The 17,183-nt window shown below is 44.2% G+C and overlaps 1 long non-coding RNA gene across 6 annotated transcripts; it reads right to left on the bottom strand.

The window, feature by feature from the left end:
* Positions 1-9,995: 9,995 nt before the first annotated feature.
* On the bottom strand, positions 9,996-16,704 carry LOC109782887 (uncharacterized). 6 transcript variants are annotated; one of them, XR_012204086.1, is made up of 7 exons: positions 16,383-16,703; positions 16,088-16,271; positions 14,388-14,747; positions 13,272-14,300; positions 12,683-12,926; positions 10,550-10,631; positions 9,996-10,464 (listed from the first exon to the last, which is right to left on the bottom strand). It is a non-coding gene; the product is annotated as an uncharacterized lncRNA (long non-coding RNA). The 6 variants fall into 6 exon arrangements; XR_012204084.1 differs by having other exon boundaries at positions 9,996-10,631; positions 13,272-13,543; positions 13,707-14,300; positions 16,383-16,702; XR_012204087.1 differs by having other exon boundaries at positions 9,996-10,631; positions 13,272-13,543; positions 13,791-14,300; positions 16,383-16,701.
* Between the last annotated feature and the right edge of the window lie 479 nt (positions 16,705-17,183).

The following is a 17,183-nucleotide window of genomic DNA, read 5'->3' as shown; positions in this document are numbered from 1 at the left end:
TATTTTATTAGTGAAATTATGGTAAAATCTTGACCCAAAATAAGAGGGGGCATAATAAATCCGGAGCAAAGAAGTGCGGAGACGGAAGCTAAGACATGTGCTAAAGATGCTCCATCACCCGCTACCTCTGGCCACTCACACAATCCACAATCGTCCGATATCAAGGTTGTATCAAGTTAAAAACACTAGTTTAAGCAGCCTGCCAACAGTTCACGGAAAAAATTGTTGTGCCTATTACATGTGCACGAGGATAACTTAAACTACACCTGTACTCCCTCTATACCGATGCATTAGGCATTTTAGGTTGTGCACCGCGACCAAGGCGCAGCGAAAAATGAGAGAACTTAACATTTATTTGCCAATTAATATCATTGCATGCAATGAACTGACCACTGCATGCCATGCTAGGTACTAGTCTCAAGTCATTAAAAGCATACACGCTGCACATTTCTTATTGGTTGACTCCATTGTGTGTGGCAAGAAACAAGGAACGGGGTGGAAGTTAATGCACCGCGCGTAAGCGTCATGAGATTATTTGGTTTTCATAATGTGCCCAATGCACCCGTATGGAGGGAGTATTGATTTTAGTTGCTGCAAGTACATGCTGTGACGCGGAGGCGGAGGAAATTAGCGATGTTTTGTTGTCTATATCCTTATTCCTAAATATGTACTCCACCTATGGACTATATGTTGGATGTAGTTTTCATAGTACTACTACTATAGTGCAAGGTTATCATCAACAACTAGTGGTGCCTCCTTGGAGACCACAAGGGGCAAATCATTGTGCTCCGGTTGATGACCACAATCAAGGATGCAATCACCATGATGAAGACTTCAAATTTCTTAATTATACAAATCAACTTCAAGACACTGTAACATGGAACGGGAATCACATGCTTCGACCGCGATCCGCTTGAAATATTGGCATCTACCTTTGTCGTTGGAATACCGGTCTTGGCCAGTCAGACAATCCATAACCACCCGATCTTCATGTCAGGTTTTAGCAAATGAACATAACAACCCACACCATGTGTTTCATCAAGGTTTCATGTCAGGTTTGATTCAACATGTCTTGCAACAATGAATTCTATATACTGATTTACCAAATGATTAAACATGCGAAGGTCAGGTGGTCACTTGAAAAACCATCAATCATCTGATAAAGGATGTAGCAAATGTATTTCACAATCCACGCCATGAGTCACCACTAGTAGAAAAAGAGGCTTCCATACGCCCCCATTAGTCCCCAAAATAATCGAACCGCGACCAAAGGGGTCTTTAGTCGCGGTTCGGGAGGAGACCCGCGACCAACTATCTGGGCCCAGCGCGCGCTGGTGGACGGGAGGGGCTTTAGTCCCGGTTGGCCTGGCCAACCGGGACTAAAGGTCCTCAGGCTGGCCCGAAGGCCTTTAGTCGCGGTTGGCCAGGCCAACCGGGACTAAAGGTTAGACCTTTAGTCCCGGTTGGTCTGGCCAACCGCGACTAATGACCCGAACCTTTAGTCGCGGTTGGCCAGACCAACTGGGACTAAAGCTTAGACCTTTAGTCCCGGTTGGTCTGGCCAACCGCGACTAAAGAGATTTGAGGCCTCATTTTCAAACTCTACCCCCCCCCCCCCCCCCCCCGTGGATCGCCTTTTCAGTTTTAGAAAAAACAAAAGAAAATGATGAAAATGTCAAAAAAATAAAATAAAATAAGTTTCCCATGTGATATGTGGTCTAGTTGTTGGGAAAATTAACAAATATGAATTTCGACTTTATTTGGAAAATCTCTCTGGAATTTCTTAAAATGGGCATAACTTTTGCATACGAACTCTGATGAAAAAGTTTTTTATATGAAAAATCATCTACTCGAAAAGTTACATCCGAATTTAACCGGGGAAACCCCGTTAAACATTTTCAAAATCCTCAAAAACCTAACAGAAAAAAAGATACGGGGCTTCTAAGATTTGGAGAGGCAAAAAAATTCAAAAAAATTCAAATTGTGGTCAAACTGTGGTCAAACAATGGTCAAACTAATTATTCTATAATATTAGTGTTACTAAATAATTATTTCAGTTTTTTTTAATTTTGGTCAAATCTGGTCAAACAGTGGTCAAACAGTGGTCAAACAATGGTCAAACTAATTATTCCAGAAATATTAGTGTTACTAAATAATTATTGTTTTTTAAAACAATAGTTTCAAACTCAAATAATGAAATGTGTCACTTCATGCTCAAGCTAAATTCCTGAGGGTTAATAGAATTGACATCCTACTGTTGTCAGGAAAACAACAAGTGCAGGCTTGGAAACGAGGGAGAATAGAATCCGGAAGTTAAGCGTGCTCAGGCTGGAGTAGTGAGAGGATGGGTGACTGTCCGGGAAGTTAGATGATTTAGAATGATGAGGGGTGATTAGAGATTAGAGGTTAAATTGAGCAGTGGTGAGGGGTGGTGATTAGAGATTAGAGCTTAAAATAATTCAGAAATTTGAAAATAAAAAAAAATTAAAAAAATTCGCAAAAAAAACCTGCGGAGGAGGCTTTTAGTCCCGGTTAGCCACGAGAACCGGGACTAAAGGACGGGCCTTTAGTCCCGGTTGGCCACGAGAACCGGGACTAAAGCCTTTAGTCGCGCCGCGACTAAAGGGGGGTCTTTAGTCGCGCATATTTAGTCCCGGTTGCACATCGAGGTTTTTTGTCAGGTTTGATTAAACGTGTCTTGTAACAATGAATTTATAGGAAAATTTACCAAATGATTAAATATGCGATGGTCGGTGCATGGGGCAAGTTGCGTCTCGAATCTAGTCAAGGGAAAAGTTGTCGCAAGCCGCGCCCAATGAGCCTAGCACGTGCATGCAGCCAAATATGTTCGGACTCATTCAGTGCAAATTGATGAATTACTATTTGCTTTTCTATAGATACTGCTTTTGCTTTCTCGCATATATGAATCATAGATCCACATCCCATATTCACTCAGAAACGGACTTCCATCTCATTTATCCTCAATTTACACTAACACACATCTTTGTTTTGCATTTATGTTTGCCAATGTAGATGGAAAATTCACATCAACATACGAGAGGATGATCAGAAAATCAAACAATACATGCCGAGAACATGTAGGAATAGGAGACATATGAAAAGAAATAACCACAAAATATCCGTGCCGTCAACCCCTTTTTCCATTCGATCCAAAAAATGGATCGGGTTCCACTCTCAAAAGAATACAGAACAAAGCAAAGAAGAAACAATGCATCCGTGTGTGAAACCAAAAACGAAAACGAACTGGCTAAACAGGTTCTAAGCGCAAACAGTAACAACAGTCGGCTGCCGCAACCAGCCAACCAGCCGACAGACATGAAAGAAACGAAGTTCTATAATCTTTTTTTAAAGGGTGGCTGCACTCACACCCCCACAAAAAAACAACATCACACTAATAGAAAACAGGGCTTTGGTTCGGCCAGAAAAGAGCATTAATCCCGGTAGTATTACGAACCGGGACTAATATGAGCATTAGTCCCGGTTCGAGCGGCTAGGGCACCGTACAGGCATTAGTCCCGGTTGGTGCCACGAACCGGGACTAAAGGGTGCGATGCCCACTAGTACCGGTTCGTGGCACCAACCGGTACTAAAGGTTAGAACTTTAGTCCAATTTTCAAACTCTACCCCCCCCCCCCTCGCCTTTTCAGTTTTGTAAAAAGCAAAAGAAAATGATAAAAACTTCAAAAATTAAAATCCTTCCAGATGTAGTTATGTTACTACATGTACTAGTTAGGAAAATTTAAAAACTTAAATTTGGACATGTTTTGCAAAAAGTGTAGGGAAAATGTAAAACGGCTATAACTTTTGCATACGATGTCAGGAAAAAACGTATAATATATCAAATGTTCAGCACGAAAATCCGCATCCGATTTTGACAACGTATGGCCTGTTTGCAAATTTTTAGAATCCTCAAATTCTAAAAGGAAAAAAGTTATGCTCAAATTTCAGTTTTTTTTTAAATTTTTGTTAAATCTGGTCAAACTATGGTCAAACTACTTATTCAAGAAGTATTAGCGTTACTAAATAATTATTCAAGAATATTAGTGTTACTAAATAATTATTTCAGTTTTTTTGAATTTTTGTCAAATCTGGTCAAACTGTGGTCAAACTAATTATTCAAGAAATATTAGTGTTACTAAATAATTATTTCAGTTTTTTTGAATTTTGGTCAAATGTGGTCAAACTACTTATTCAAGAAATATTAGTGTTACTAAATAATTATTGTTTTTTAGAACAATAGTTTCAAACTCAAACAGTGAAATGTGTGACTTCATGCTCAAGCTAAATTCCTGAGGGTTAATAGGATTGACATCTTACTATTGTCATGAAAACAACAAGTGCGGACTTGGAAACGAGGGAGAATAGAACCCGGAAGTTAAGCGTGCTCAGGCTGGAGTAGTGAGAGGATGGATGACCATCCGGAAAGTTAGATGATTTGGAATGATGAGGGGTGATTAGAGATTAGAGGTTAAATTGAGCAGTGATGAGGGGTGATTAGAGATTAGAGGTTAAAAAAATTCAGAAATTTGAAAATAAAAAAAAATTCAAAAAAAAATTCATAAAATTTCCTTTAGTACCCAGGCAGCGGCCACGTGGAGGGCCTTTAGTCCCGGTTCTGGAACCGGGACTAAAGAGTCGTTACGGGACTAAAGGCCTTTTTTCTACTTGTGTCAAGATCATGAGGTGTCTACCCCTGAAGACTTCCAGGCTTTTATCGACAAGGTCGAGCCGGCTCCGGTACGGGAGTGGGGACAGCGGTGCGTCAGTGGCTAGTTCTGGCGGCAATAGTGGTCTCGGGATCTTGATGTATTTTTAGAGTGAATTCCAGTTTTTACCCCCTATTTTGATATTTTTGACAATAAGTAGCCCATTTAGCGACATTTCATCGGTTTTACCCCATTTAGCAAATGATTTGCCACATTTTACCTTGTCTAAAATTTTGTGTGTGTTCTGACCGGCTGTTAGGTGCTCTGTACCAAATACAACAATAAAGGCCGGCACTTCTACATGTATTAACTCTGTACCGGTCAACATATTTCCTACCTAGGTATTCAAATATGTAGATGCATAAGATTTAGTAAAGTGGTATATTTACATCAGTTTTAATTTGATCCACAGAATCATGCAAATTGAGGACGTATATGATAATATTGAAGAAAAACATAGATGATTTCAGATTATATCGGTAACAGTCTCTCCTAAATTTTTTCAATGGTAACATGCCACGCTGATCATATTTGTTACCTAGGTATTCAGATATGTAGGGGAGAGAAGATTGCCGTACCGGCAGCCGCCCACTCCCACGATCGCCAGATGCCACGCCTCTTGCCTGCCGCTCTTCGCCTACGTCGTCTACCCCCTCCTAACAAAGGAGGCAATGGTTTGGGGCAGGATCGTGCGTGCAATCGGAAAGAATGCGAACGATGTGCGCCATGCATATTGATGGCCAGCATGGTGCGGTCCTACTCGCAGGTTGTTCGTTGGATGCGAGCGATCTACTCTCGTGCAATCATATCATGCTGGGTTAGTCGGGAGAAGTTGCGAGGACGAGTTCAGCAAGAAGAAAAGTAGTCAAAGAAAAATCGTCGATGTGGCACACCAGCTGGACTAACAATCGGGACCTACCGGTCAGAACACACACAAAGTTTTAAACAGGGTAAATTGCGGAAACACTTTCGCTAAATGGGGTAAAGCGGATGAAATCTTGCTAAATGGGGTAATTATTGTCGAAAATATCAAAATAGGGGGTAAAAGCTGGAATTCACTCTAATTTTTATTATGTTTAAGATGCTTTGCAGTTCTGATGAACTTTTATAATAAATGTGATCCTTTTCGCAAAAACAAATGTGTATATTTCAATTGATGTATTTACCACCCATCTAAATGCTGAGACCAAAAGATCAACTAAATAATTAATGAAAATAAGGTATATGGTGCGATTTACTGTGTTTCCTCCATGTGCTTCTGTAGTTAAATGATAAGCTTTGAAGGGAGTGCGCAACCTTGCAAAGCAAAGATGCCACATGTCTTACTTTTAATAGGATGCAACCACCATGATCAAGACATAATTTTTTGTTTATTATGCAAATCAACTTCATGACACTGTAATATGGAGCCGGAATTACATGCTTCGGATAGCCCGGTTAAGCTAGGCCAATCAGTATAAGCTGTTTTCATCAACTGAAAGCACTACTATTAGTTTTAACCCGCTCAGCACTCAGAGTAAACATTGTTGTACGTACTGCATATGTACGAGGCTACCCCGAACCTACATCTATTTTAGGCTTTGCAAAGGTGCTACCCAAAACCACACGGCAGGCATGATCAGCTCATTCATGTTTATGAGTATCTGAATGATATTGAGAGGGAGAAGAGAAAGATGACAAAAAAAAGGTGCTTCCCCAAACCTACATCTGTATTTTAGTCTTTGCAAAGGTGCTGCGACGCGGAGGAAACGATGATTTGCTCTGCAAATCCCTTGTTAATTGCCATACTGATAGGTTATATTGTATGTAGATCTAGTTTTAAGCATACAGTAGTATAGTGCGGCCTCATCCTCCACTAGATCGATCCATGGAGAAGGTCCCTCCTTGGACACCGTAAGGGGCAGATCACTATTCCAAATGAAAATGATATAACACTATCACTACAAGGGAAAAGCTTATAGGCAGACGCTTACTAGTAGCACGGGTTTATAACCATCGCTACTGCTACTTACTAGTAGCGTGGATTTATAACACTCGCTACTACTACTAAGTTGATAGTAGTAGCGCGAGTTTGTAACCCTCGCGACTACTAAGTGGTCTCTACCGTGCCCCCGGGACAATGCCATAGTAGTAACGAGGGGTATAAACCCGCGCTACTACTAAGTTGATAGTAGTAGCGTGGGTTTATACCCCTCGCTACTAGTAAGCACAGGGTTTTTTAACAGCCTTGAAATTCCCATCTCCTCCTCCAAATCCCTCCTCTCTTCTGCCACTCTCTCCACTCTCTCTCTCTCTCTCCATACGCTCTCACATGGACCTCTTGCCCATGCGCCCCTCCTCCTCCATGGCGCCGAAAGAGGCCGCCGCCTCGCGCCACCGGCGTCTAGGAGCTCGCCGGTCTTCCACCGGCGTCTAGGAGGTCGCCGCCTCTTGCCACCACACCGGAGCACCTCACCACCGGTGACTAGCCCCCTCCATCTCCTTCCTTTCTCCCTCGATTTTCCTTTTCTCTCTCTCCCTATGGTTTGACTCACCCTCCCATGTCCATGCCCGTGCAGGTCGTTGCCATGGACGACCAGGAGCTATCTGGCATGGTCGGGAAGAGGAGCCCCACGCCGCTGCCTTGCTCTTCCATACAAACGGTCCCTCTCCAACAGCCACCGCCGGATCTGGTCTGCCGCTGTCCGTTCATGCCTCCGGCGACCCCAACCGTCGCTAGATCGAACCATTACTGTCATTGACAACACGCACGGGATCGAGATTTTGTTTTGCTTTTGAAAGTAATAGTAGTAGCGCGGGGCATAAGACCTGCTACGGATAATTAGCAGTAGTGTTGTACTACAATGCACGCTACAACTAACCATGTATAGCAGAGCGTGTGTCAACACGCGCTACTGCTACAAGTTAGCCGTGGCGTCATATCAGTAGCGCGGGCGCCCGCGCTACTGATACACCCAAAACCCGCGCTACTGCTAGGCTTTTCCCTAATAGTGATAACAGCGATCAATTAATTAATTAAGCATTTGTGACGACCAACGAGATGAACACACAAATTACTCTGGTGGTATTGACAATTTTTTATTTTTTATACTTTCGTGGTGAGAAATTGACTCAGTTCATACTCACAAAGAGTAACAATGGTCTGAACGGAAGGAACTTAACAGTTGCATTAACAGCTGCGCTCGATCTAGAACAAATGCTAACAGGGCCCATGCAAGCTTAGGGCCTGTGCTTGATATGCCCAGCGGCCAGGGTAGCACATACACGGGCCCTCTGGCTAGCTTCACTCCATGATGAATGGTTGCTGAACTTGCAGGTCCATCCATGTCAGCGGGCCCCAACCAGCTTACCTAGTTAGTGCTTTCGCTTTTACATATATATATCCCATCTTCATTTTTTTTCGATAAAGGAAATATATTAATATCAAGATGATACCAATTACACCTAGCCTCTGCAACAATATAATATCCAGAGCAACTCTAGACATCACGGATGCACACAACCAAAAAACGAAGAGAAAAAAAAAACAAAGGCCCCGTCGAAACAAAGAGAGGCTCACAGCTGCAAGAGCACCACCAGTGATGGCAACACGTAGACTCCGAAAAGGATTCTCCAAAAACGACGCCTTCATGAAGGTTATAGTGCACAAACACTATCGTCGTCCGGTCCAACCATCATAGTTAGATCCTGGATTTTCACCCTGGAGAAGGTCCAATCTCCAAACAATGCCTTCAACAAGGAAACGACTAGGAAGCCACCATTGCCAGGTACAAGACCTAGGGTTTTCACCCCAGAAACTGAGACCGCCAAGAACAAGTCTGCCAGTGTTGCTGCCCCACTCGTCGAGATTACTGCTGCAAAATTCCAATCGTCCAACACGCAAACTTCTTCCGATCTGTCCCATCCAGTTTTCTTACATCACCCATTACCAAGTTCACACAGTATAATTGTGTAGAACATCTGGCCTTCGATCCATCTAGACATATCAACCTCCGTTAATTTTTGGCCGACGAGGTAGATAATACGATGTGGTGGTGCCGCCGCTTGTGCCTTGTCATTCTGATCTGTGCGTAGCGCCGAAGATCTCGTGCAAGGCCACACAACAGTACCAAAGAAGAAACATCTGTGGGCAGTCGCGGATTGCATCATGCCCCTTGCCTCCGTCACTATGGACGACCGCGGCTGGAGGGGTGCGCGCCTCGTGTGACTGAACGCTGCTGTCCACGGTGAGATCGGCTCCACGATCTTGGCCAGGGTTGTCTCGGCAATCAGATCAGATCAGATTGACCATGGATATGGGGATGGGAGAATGAGCTAGGGCGAGCGGGAAAAGGAAGGAAAAGCTGAGGACGCCTTGCCGCCGCCGTCCGCCGTCGGACGGCCTCCTCCGGCAGCGGCGGGGGGTAGGGAGGGAGGTGAGGGAGAGGCCGGCAGCGGCTGGTAGTTGTGTCCCCCGTGTCGCCCGGTTGAGGACGACGCGGGGTCGGGGTTGAGGACGACCCGCTCCCATCTTCATTTGAGCAAGCAATACACTCCCTCATCTCCCTTGTCCATATTTTACACTTTGGTTACGCATATATTTATATGCATTTATGAGTGTCAATGTAGATGATAAATCCATGATATGTGCCAACGAAAGGTAGGAATAAGAGATACTAGTAGAATGCCCGTACTAGTAGAATGCATGTCAAATTTCAGATGTGTAGAAAAATTGAATTCCGCTTTAATTGCAATATATTTAGATTAAAAAAATGTAATTGAACGACCTATACTAACTCATCTGATGCACAAAATAAAAGAATGTCGTTCAAGAATATAGAACAGTTTTGCACTGCATTACAAACGATAGATAACACCTGGAAGCGTTTCTATACATGTGCTATCTACTCCCTCCATTCCTAAATATAAGTCTTTTTCAAGATTCCAGTGCGGACTACATACGAAGAAATAGTTTAACATGTTTATATATTTGGAGTATTAAGTACTTCAAACAAAAGGCAAACAAGCCATTACGTTTGCCCACATAGAATTAAATATCTGAACCATAAATTTCACATATTAACAGATGAGATTTAAAAAAATGTAGCATTACTTATAAATATTACCATGTACAAATAGTTTAACATGTCACATATCATTCTAAAAAAAAAGTACAGATAGATCAATGCCTTTCTATGGTAGCCATCTTATGGTAGACTAAAAAAAGAATCCAAATAAAAAAAAGACCCTAAGAAAGAGTCTAATCAAAATACATGTGATTATGTTCAATACCAAATGGAGAAGTCGGACTCCTGCTTCTTTCTTATAACTTACTCAGCTCTTTAAAAAAAAACTTTGTGTACTTGGATTGGAAAATAGATTTGTAGTATACATACCAGAAAAAACGGGGCAAAGATCAATTGGTCTAGATTATAATGGTTGAGATCTAAAGTCTAATAATACTCCCTCCGCTCGAAAATACTTGTCATCAAAATGGACAAAAAAGAATGTATCCAGAACTAAAATACGTCTAGATATGTCTTCTTTTGTCCATTTTGATGACAAGTATTTCTGAACGGAGGGAGTAGTTATGTATCATGTAATTTTTTGGAAGGTAAAAAAAAATTAGTTTTAGTTCTTCGCCTTCTGGGCAAAGGCCGTGACGCAAGACCCTTAGGTTCTTGTCGCTAGTCCTGGCTTCTCCTTCCTGAGCCAAGCAAAGGAAGCAAGCAAACGAACCGGGCGATGCAGTGTTGAGCTACACAGGAAGAGCAAGTCAGGGGAGGAAATCCAAACCAGATCAAAGCACAAAATCGGTAAATAAGCCATCCATCTCACTGGACCTGTCTACAAAAGCAATTTTCCTCATGTCCCAGGTTGGCAACCAATTTGTTCCACATACCAACACGAACCTCGAGCCAGAGCCTAAGATACCAATGTAAGATCTCTGAAATAATTATAGGAAATGGACATTGTAGGTTTTAAATAATGCTAAATTGCACGGTAAAACTCAGGAGCGTGTATTATTTCTTCTTGATATTCCTCAAAATTAAATTCATCTGTTGAACTAAGAGATACAAAATAAGGCATCAATTTGAGAAATCCAAACGATGAGGATGAGCCATCTAGCATAACGCGTACGCGCACACACACATAGAGAGAAGAAAAGCAAAGCATGAAGGAAGAGAAGTGAATATAAATCACACATCCATAAGGTTGACTACATGGGAAAGTTGTACTTGAAATACATCCATAAGGAAGTTGACTAAAAGGTGAACAATCTACTAAAAAATATGCATATATATTTTTACGATAAAGGGTGTTTTATTGACTCATAATATAGCATCAAGGGATACAATTACAATGAGCCACACCCGGCCTCTGCATAACTTGGATGCACACAGCCAACACACACCAAAGGATCACGTTGGCAAAAAGCTAAGTCATACAAGACCGAATTTATGCCTAAGTGAAAAGTAAAAGAAAGAAAAAAGAAGTCATGAAGCGATACAAACAGCGATTGACGATGTACAACGATAACCATCGGCACCAACTATGTCATGAGAACACAAGGACCACGAAAACGGTTCTTCAAAAGCGACGCCTCCAAGTCAGATAGTAGGTTTTCACCCTGAAGATCAAGTCCGACCAAATTCCGAGCAATGCCTTCGTCAAGGTAACGACGCCAAAAATGCCGTCATTGCCAGGCATAACCGATAAGAGGCTAGACCTAGGGTTTTCACCCTGGAGCTCAAGACCAGGTACTCGAGATGCACCACCCAATCGAATCCGTCCTGTGTTATCTCATCCACTTGCCACTGAGCCCAGTTGTTGCAAACACGCACTGACCTGACGGCAGGTGAGCATGCCCACATGAGCAAGCAACTAAACCGCTACAAGAGCTGCTCACCACGACACGATAGACATTGACGGACGAGGAAGGTGACTGGCACCGCTTAAATCCCAATGGGATGCTCGAGAGGCCAAGTACTATCTTCCGAGGAGCAACTGATGGCTAATTTGAATTAGACAACACCACCATGGGTCGCCACAAGCTCCATCGTCCTTGCCCATGAAGGCCCAGATCCACGGCACGACGCCTCCTTGCCGGCGGCACGGGTGACGGCTGCGGCAACCGCTACTTGTTCATCGACACATCCCATCCAGCCCCTATGCGGGAGAGGGGGACCACCAGCCGCGTCGGTCCATGACGAGCTGGCTCTCCATGACGGGATGCAGGGAGGCGGTGGCTCCCTTTCCTCTGCCGCACGCAACGAGGCAGCGATTACTGCAGATCCATGTCGCCATTGCAACCAGCACCTCCATTGCGTCAAGTTACTGGTCGCACAAGGTCTCATGCTGTCCGAAACGCATCACGGACAGAGCCCCCCCCCCCCCCCCCCCGGCCGCCGCAGGTTGCAAGGGCCAGCCCGCCGGAGCTGGCCGGCGGCGGCGGCAAGGGACGGGCGCACAGAGGATGCCCCGAGAAAAGTGGATCGACTCACTTTCTGTGTCGCCCACGCGGACGACGCGGGGGCAGTTTCCCTTTATGCACAAATCGATTTCTCATCGTAACAACATGAAGGAGAAACTCAACCAAGCAAAACAGAAAAGAGAAACAAGATATAAAAACATGACTAAACCATACGTCACTTCAATGCAAATTAGGGATGATCGTGAGCATCCCACATTCACCCAAATGACTACATAAACACATAGTGGATGTAGCATTTGTCTTACCAAGATAAACGAAAACAGAGACCTGATCTTTGTTGCTCAAATCGGTAGCTTTTTTATACTGGAAAAAGCCTTTCCATTAACCAACAACCATAGCTAAATCATTGTTCATGCACCTTGCCAAGTAGAACAAACATTTGCTTGCCAAACAAAGCTCAGGGTTTGCATATTAAGCTGCAGTGCATTGGGCAACAGACAAGCAATTGGGTATTATTAATTGATGAGACTGTAGTATGTACCTCAGGTGTAGCATGGGCAGAAGAAGTTCCGACAGACGATGGAGCACGGACAGATAGATTTCCAGCAAAGTCGATGGTGTATAAGCACGCGATGTTGGTAACTTGCGGCACGATTATATTGGGCAAGCAACTTGCGATGTGATCTATTTGCTTCCGGTCGAGGGGTTCCATAGAACCAAGAAACACGCCGGACTTCTCTTTTGGTGTCATATAAATCCCCATACATACTGAAGAAGGAAGTTTCCTAAAGAGAAGTAAGTTTATTTCAGAAAGAATGTGTAGCAAAAGCTGTTCGCTCTTTATAAGCAAGTGGCCAAGTGCAATGTGTGCCTCGGTTCTTCAATACTTGTATGCCACACATGAATATATTGGATGTTTGACTGAAAGTTAAGACTTGCAGGTCAATACATATCATTAAAATCTCTAAGATTTATGTTATAACCTACTGGTAGATTTTGAGATTAAAGGTGAGATTAAGAGCATATGCCCTTCTGTTTCAATACCACTAAATTGTGTCTCAGTCTTTTGTGGGTAGCATCGAGAGTAAAAGACCAACGAGTGCAAGAATTGGAACATAGAAGAATCTTACCTGGGCATGATGCCATCAGGTTCTATGCCAAGATCGAGGTAGTAGAGCTCCCTCAATCTCTCTTGCCAAGCCCTCCCTTTTGACCATCAATAGAACAGTCGCTCTCGCTTGCCCTGCTTTTGAAATCTCCTTCTGCACCGTTGCAGATCAGTTGGCAGCATAGGCCGAGCTCTCCCACCTATCATCACGTTGAGCGCATCTATGCTTACTTCCCTTGTATCATCACAACGGATGCTATAAATTTGCTTGTGTCCTTGTCATAAATCTGAGTTCTGCACAATATGAAAAAGAAAGAAAGTCTGTTAATACAACATAATGATAGTTCCAAGGAAACATGTACTACGCCGAAACTGGCCATGATAGTACGGATGTCATGTGGATGGACGTAATTGTGCAGGAATAACCGGGAAGAGTACTCGGATATCGACAACCCACCGGAGAGATCAGTGCACCCTACTTTAAACGTAGTTTCCTGGTGTCGCCACGGTGGTTGATGTTGCAGCAGTACCTGAGTCTTACCTCGAACTCCAAAGAACATGGCGTCGCCGACAACGCCCGAGGATGCAGGGAGAGCACGGAGACCGCTCGGCCAAACAGGTTCAACGCCACGTTCAGCAGGAACAGGTACTGCCGGCATTGGGCACGGGCCGAGAAGGCGTTGAAGACATCACAGAGCTGGACCTCGATGCACGCCCAGGCCCAAGCTCGGTCATGCACGGCCACCCGTGCGTGTCGGCAAAGTGGTCCAGGAGTGCCGCCGTGGAGCTAGCGAAACCGCAGTCTGCCTGCGGGCAATAGCACGGCGTCGTGAGGGCACGCCTTGAGGTGGTCGGGGTGGTCATAGTAGGCCGGCGTGGCAGTGCAGCCGTGGGCGGCGTTGGCGCACGGCACCCGGATGGACTCTCTTAGCCTCTCCAGTGCGATGTTCCAGCGATAGCCGCCGGTCAACCGGATGTGACACATACGGCACCTCCTTGCCGCCACCATCTTGTCGTGGCACCGCGAGGATATGGTATGACCGACGCCACACTGCACCCGAGCAGAAATGATGTTCCAGTGTTATTGGTACACAAACTTGTAATGGATCGGCCTAGGATGGACGACGAGCGTACGCACCTAGAAGACTGGTGGCTTGAGAGGGAGGTAGCAGATGCCGCAGTTGAGGGTATCGTCGCTATCCACTATCACGTTTGCGAGCGCCATGCGCTTCGCCGCCGGCTCCATCGTACCTGGAACCCGAGATTGCCGTCGTTGTTCTTGTTCTTCTTCTCTTGTTTTTTTCCTATGAAAATACTAACATCGTCTCCTCCCTCGTCGGAGGTCTCGGGCCAACACCTTGAATCCGCGGGCGCTCCTCGTGATGCCACAAACCCTCGCCGCCGACTGCCTCACACGGATGGCCGTCCCATCCCGCATCCTGACCTTGTACCGCACTGCCGACACCAGCACCACCGATCACCGTTCCCAGCCCCATCGCTGCCATCACAAATTAAATAGGTACATAAATGCTTTCATCGTGAGGTTTATTTGTCATGATAGGTATATGCACGTGTGTTGCACCGGAAGTTGATTTTTTTAAGCAACAGGGGAACATATGGGCACACATCATGATGCAAATCAAATAACAAAAAGGAGATTATGTTTTGGTTATGAAGCATAGAGCTTCTGACAACTTTGTCCTGAGATATACTAAAGCCAAAGAATATCATAGAGGGAAATCAAATTATCTGAACGACATGATGTTATTTCACAAAATAAGTTAAATTTACATTTAAATTTTAAAATTACCAATTGGTCATCTTTACATGTAAATAAAAAGGTGGGAGTCAATATTACAATACGCTTACTAAAAATGTTCCTCTACAAAAAATTATCATGAAGAATCACCTGCCAAGAATAAAAACTGAGAGCAAGTCTGCAAAATAACAAATTGTTAACAATACATTCAGTAATATAAATCTCACTGTTCTTGCACACCCTTCAGAGCATACCAATTTTTCCCTTCAGACTATACTCTCGTCTATGAACAGAAAAAGAAAACCATAGAAACTAAGTTCAAGTCTGCAGAATAACACAAAGAATCACTAACAGTTCAGTACCATGTGAATGGAGACATACCATAACATCCTTTTTACCTTCTGACTGCACTTCTATTTGTGAGAATTCCAGTAAGTAGATGGCAATTTAGCAAAATACAACCATTGGAATATGGGAAGCCGTATAAACTGAATTATGTAGATAATATCACATGTGCATTATTGGCATCTCAGATGGAACAAAACTGAATACTACCCAAAACAACACACAAATCTGACTAACAATTTTAAATTTTCATATCTCTCCTATACTACCTAATAAATTCAAGTTGTATACACCTTTTTCAATTGCACAAAAATTTAATTCAGTTTCTAAAGTCTGCAATACCCCCATAATTCTAAACAGTCTGCAATACCCCCATTACTAACTCTAGTTCAGCAAATCCCTGAGGAAGAGTCATTGGTGAGGATGGGCTAACTCCGCTATATACCATAACTATTCTCAACTACCATATCCAGAAAAAGTATTGTCAATTTGAGAGGATACCGAAATTGAGTTACAAATAGAAATAACAAAAGTAAAATGTCAAGCATAAGTAGTCTATTCAGAGGAATCATTCCCAAAAGAAATTCTGAGCTGAACACCAGAGCACAGCGAGTTGTGACAACTCACATCCCAAATGATAGCAGATTTATTTAAACTGCCAGTAGCATCACAGTACAGACGTTAAAACCAGTAGCATTATAGGAACACTGTACAGTCAGTTCCTGCATGCATACCTGCCGGTAACCTTGGTACCATCACCGCTCACACTCCTCTGTGTGTCCTTCATCGTCATCTTTCCTTCGTCAAACAAATCCAGCAAACGCACACAATCGAATCACCTAATGCTTCGGCAACTCCAACAGCACGTTGTTGCTCCAAGCAATCAGTGAACACCACGGAGAGGGGCGTACTTGGATCCTAAACTCCAAGCAAACAATTAATTAAGATCCCTTGCACACACACACACACACACACCGAGAGAGAGAGAGAGATCAGGGTATCCCAGGGTGAGGGATGAGAGGAGCTAACCTACGGAGCGCGGCGCCAGCAGGTTTGGGGATCGCGAGCAGGCGGCCTTCATCCGCGGCAGCGTGCGTGGGCGAGCAGGGGATCGGCGTTGTTTTCCCGAGGGGATCGGCGGCGGCGGCGATCCAGAACTGATGACGAGGGCGAGATCCGGCGGGGTCTTCTCGAGTCGTCCGCCAGCGGCGAGATCCGACGGGGCCGATGGGATCGAGAGACGCGGCGGCGGCGACTCCCCTCGGACGGCGGCGGCCACGAACGATGGGATCGAGAGGAGTGGGCAAGGAAGGTTGGGCTGGATGGAGTATTTTTTTTCTGGGTGCGGGGTTTTTTTGCGTGGCTGCGTGGGATGGGGTGGGGTGCGGAAAAACCAGTCGAAAAAAAACCGGTTTAAAAAAACCAGTCGAAAAAAAACCAGACGAAAGTGGGGGGACTATTTAACCAACTCGTCCATTAGGAGTAGAGATAGGGAAAGAAACAAGCACAAGATTTTCCACAAGGCGATCACAATATAGGCCAAGTAGCATTACCACATGCTAAATTTGGCTCTGCCACCGATGGCCAACATGTCCGAGGTTGGTGCCAGGCCCAACTAGGCATACGACCGCTTTACTATGATGCCAAATTGGTTCGGCCATAAAAACTTACATGGTCTCCAATTCCACAATGTATTAGCTCACCCATCACGCGTATTCTCCGATACCGAGCGCCGGCTTTAACCATATAACGATCATATTGCCCGTTTCTGGTTTTGTGTTACAACAGAAGTAAAAGCTTATGGAGTAACAAGTAGAGTATCATTTTTAT

The sequence above is a fragment of the Aegilops tauschii genome, chromosome 3, assembly GCF_002575655.3.
Source record: "Aegilops tauschii subsp. strangulata cultivar AL8/78 chromosome 3, Aet v6.0, whole genome shotgun sequence".
In the NCBI taxonomy this organism is placed as follows: Eukaryota; Viridiplantae; Streptophyta; class Magnoliopsida; order Poales; family Poaceae; genus Aegilops; species Aegilops tauschii.
Note: the sequence above shows the minus strand (reverse complement) of the source record. Positions and strands in the feature narration are given on the sequence as shown.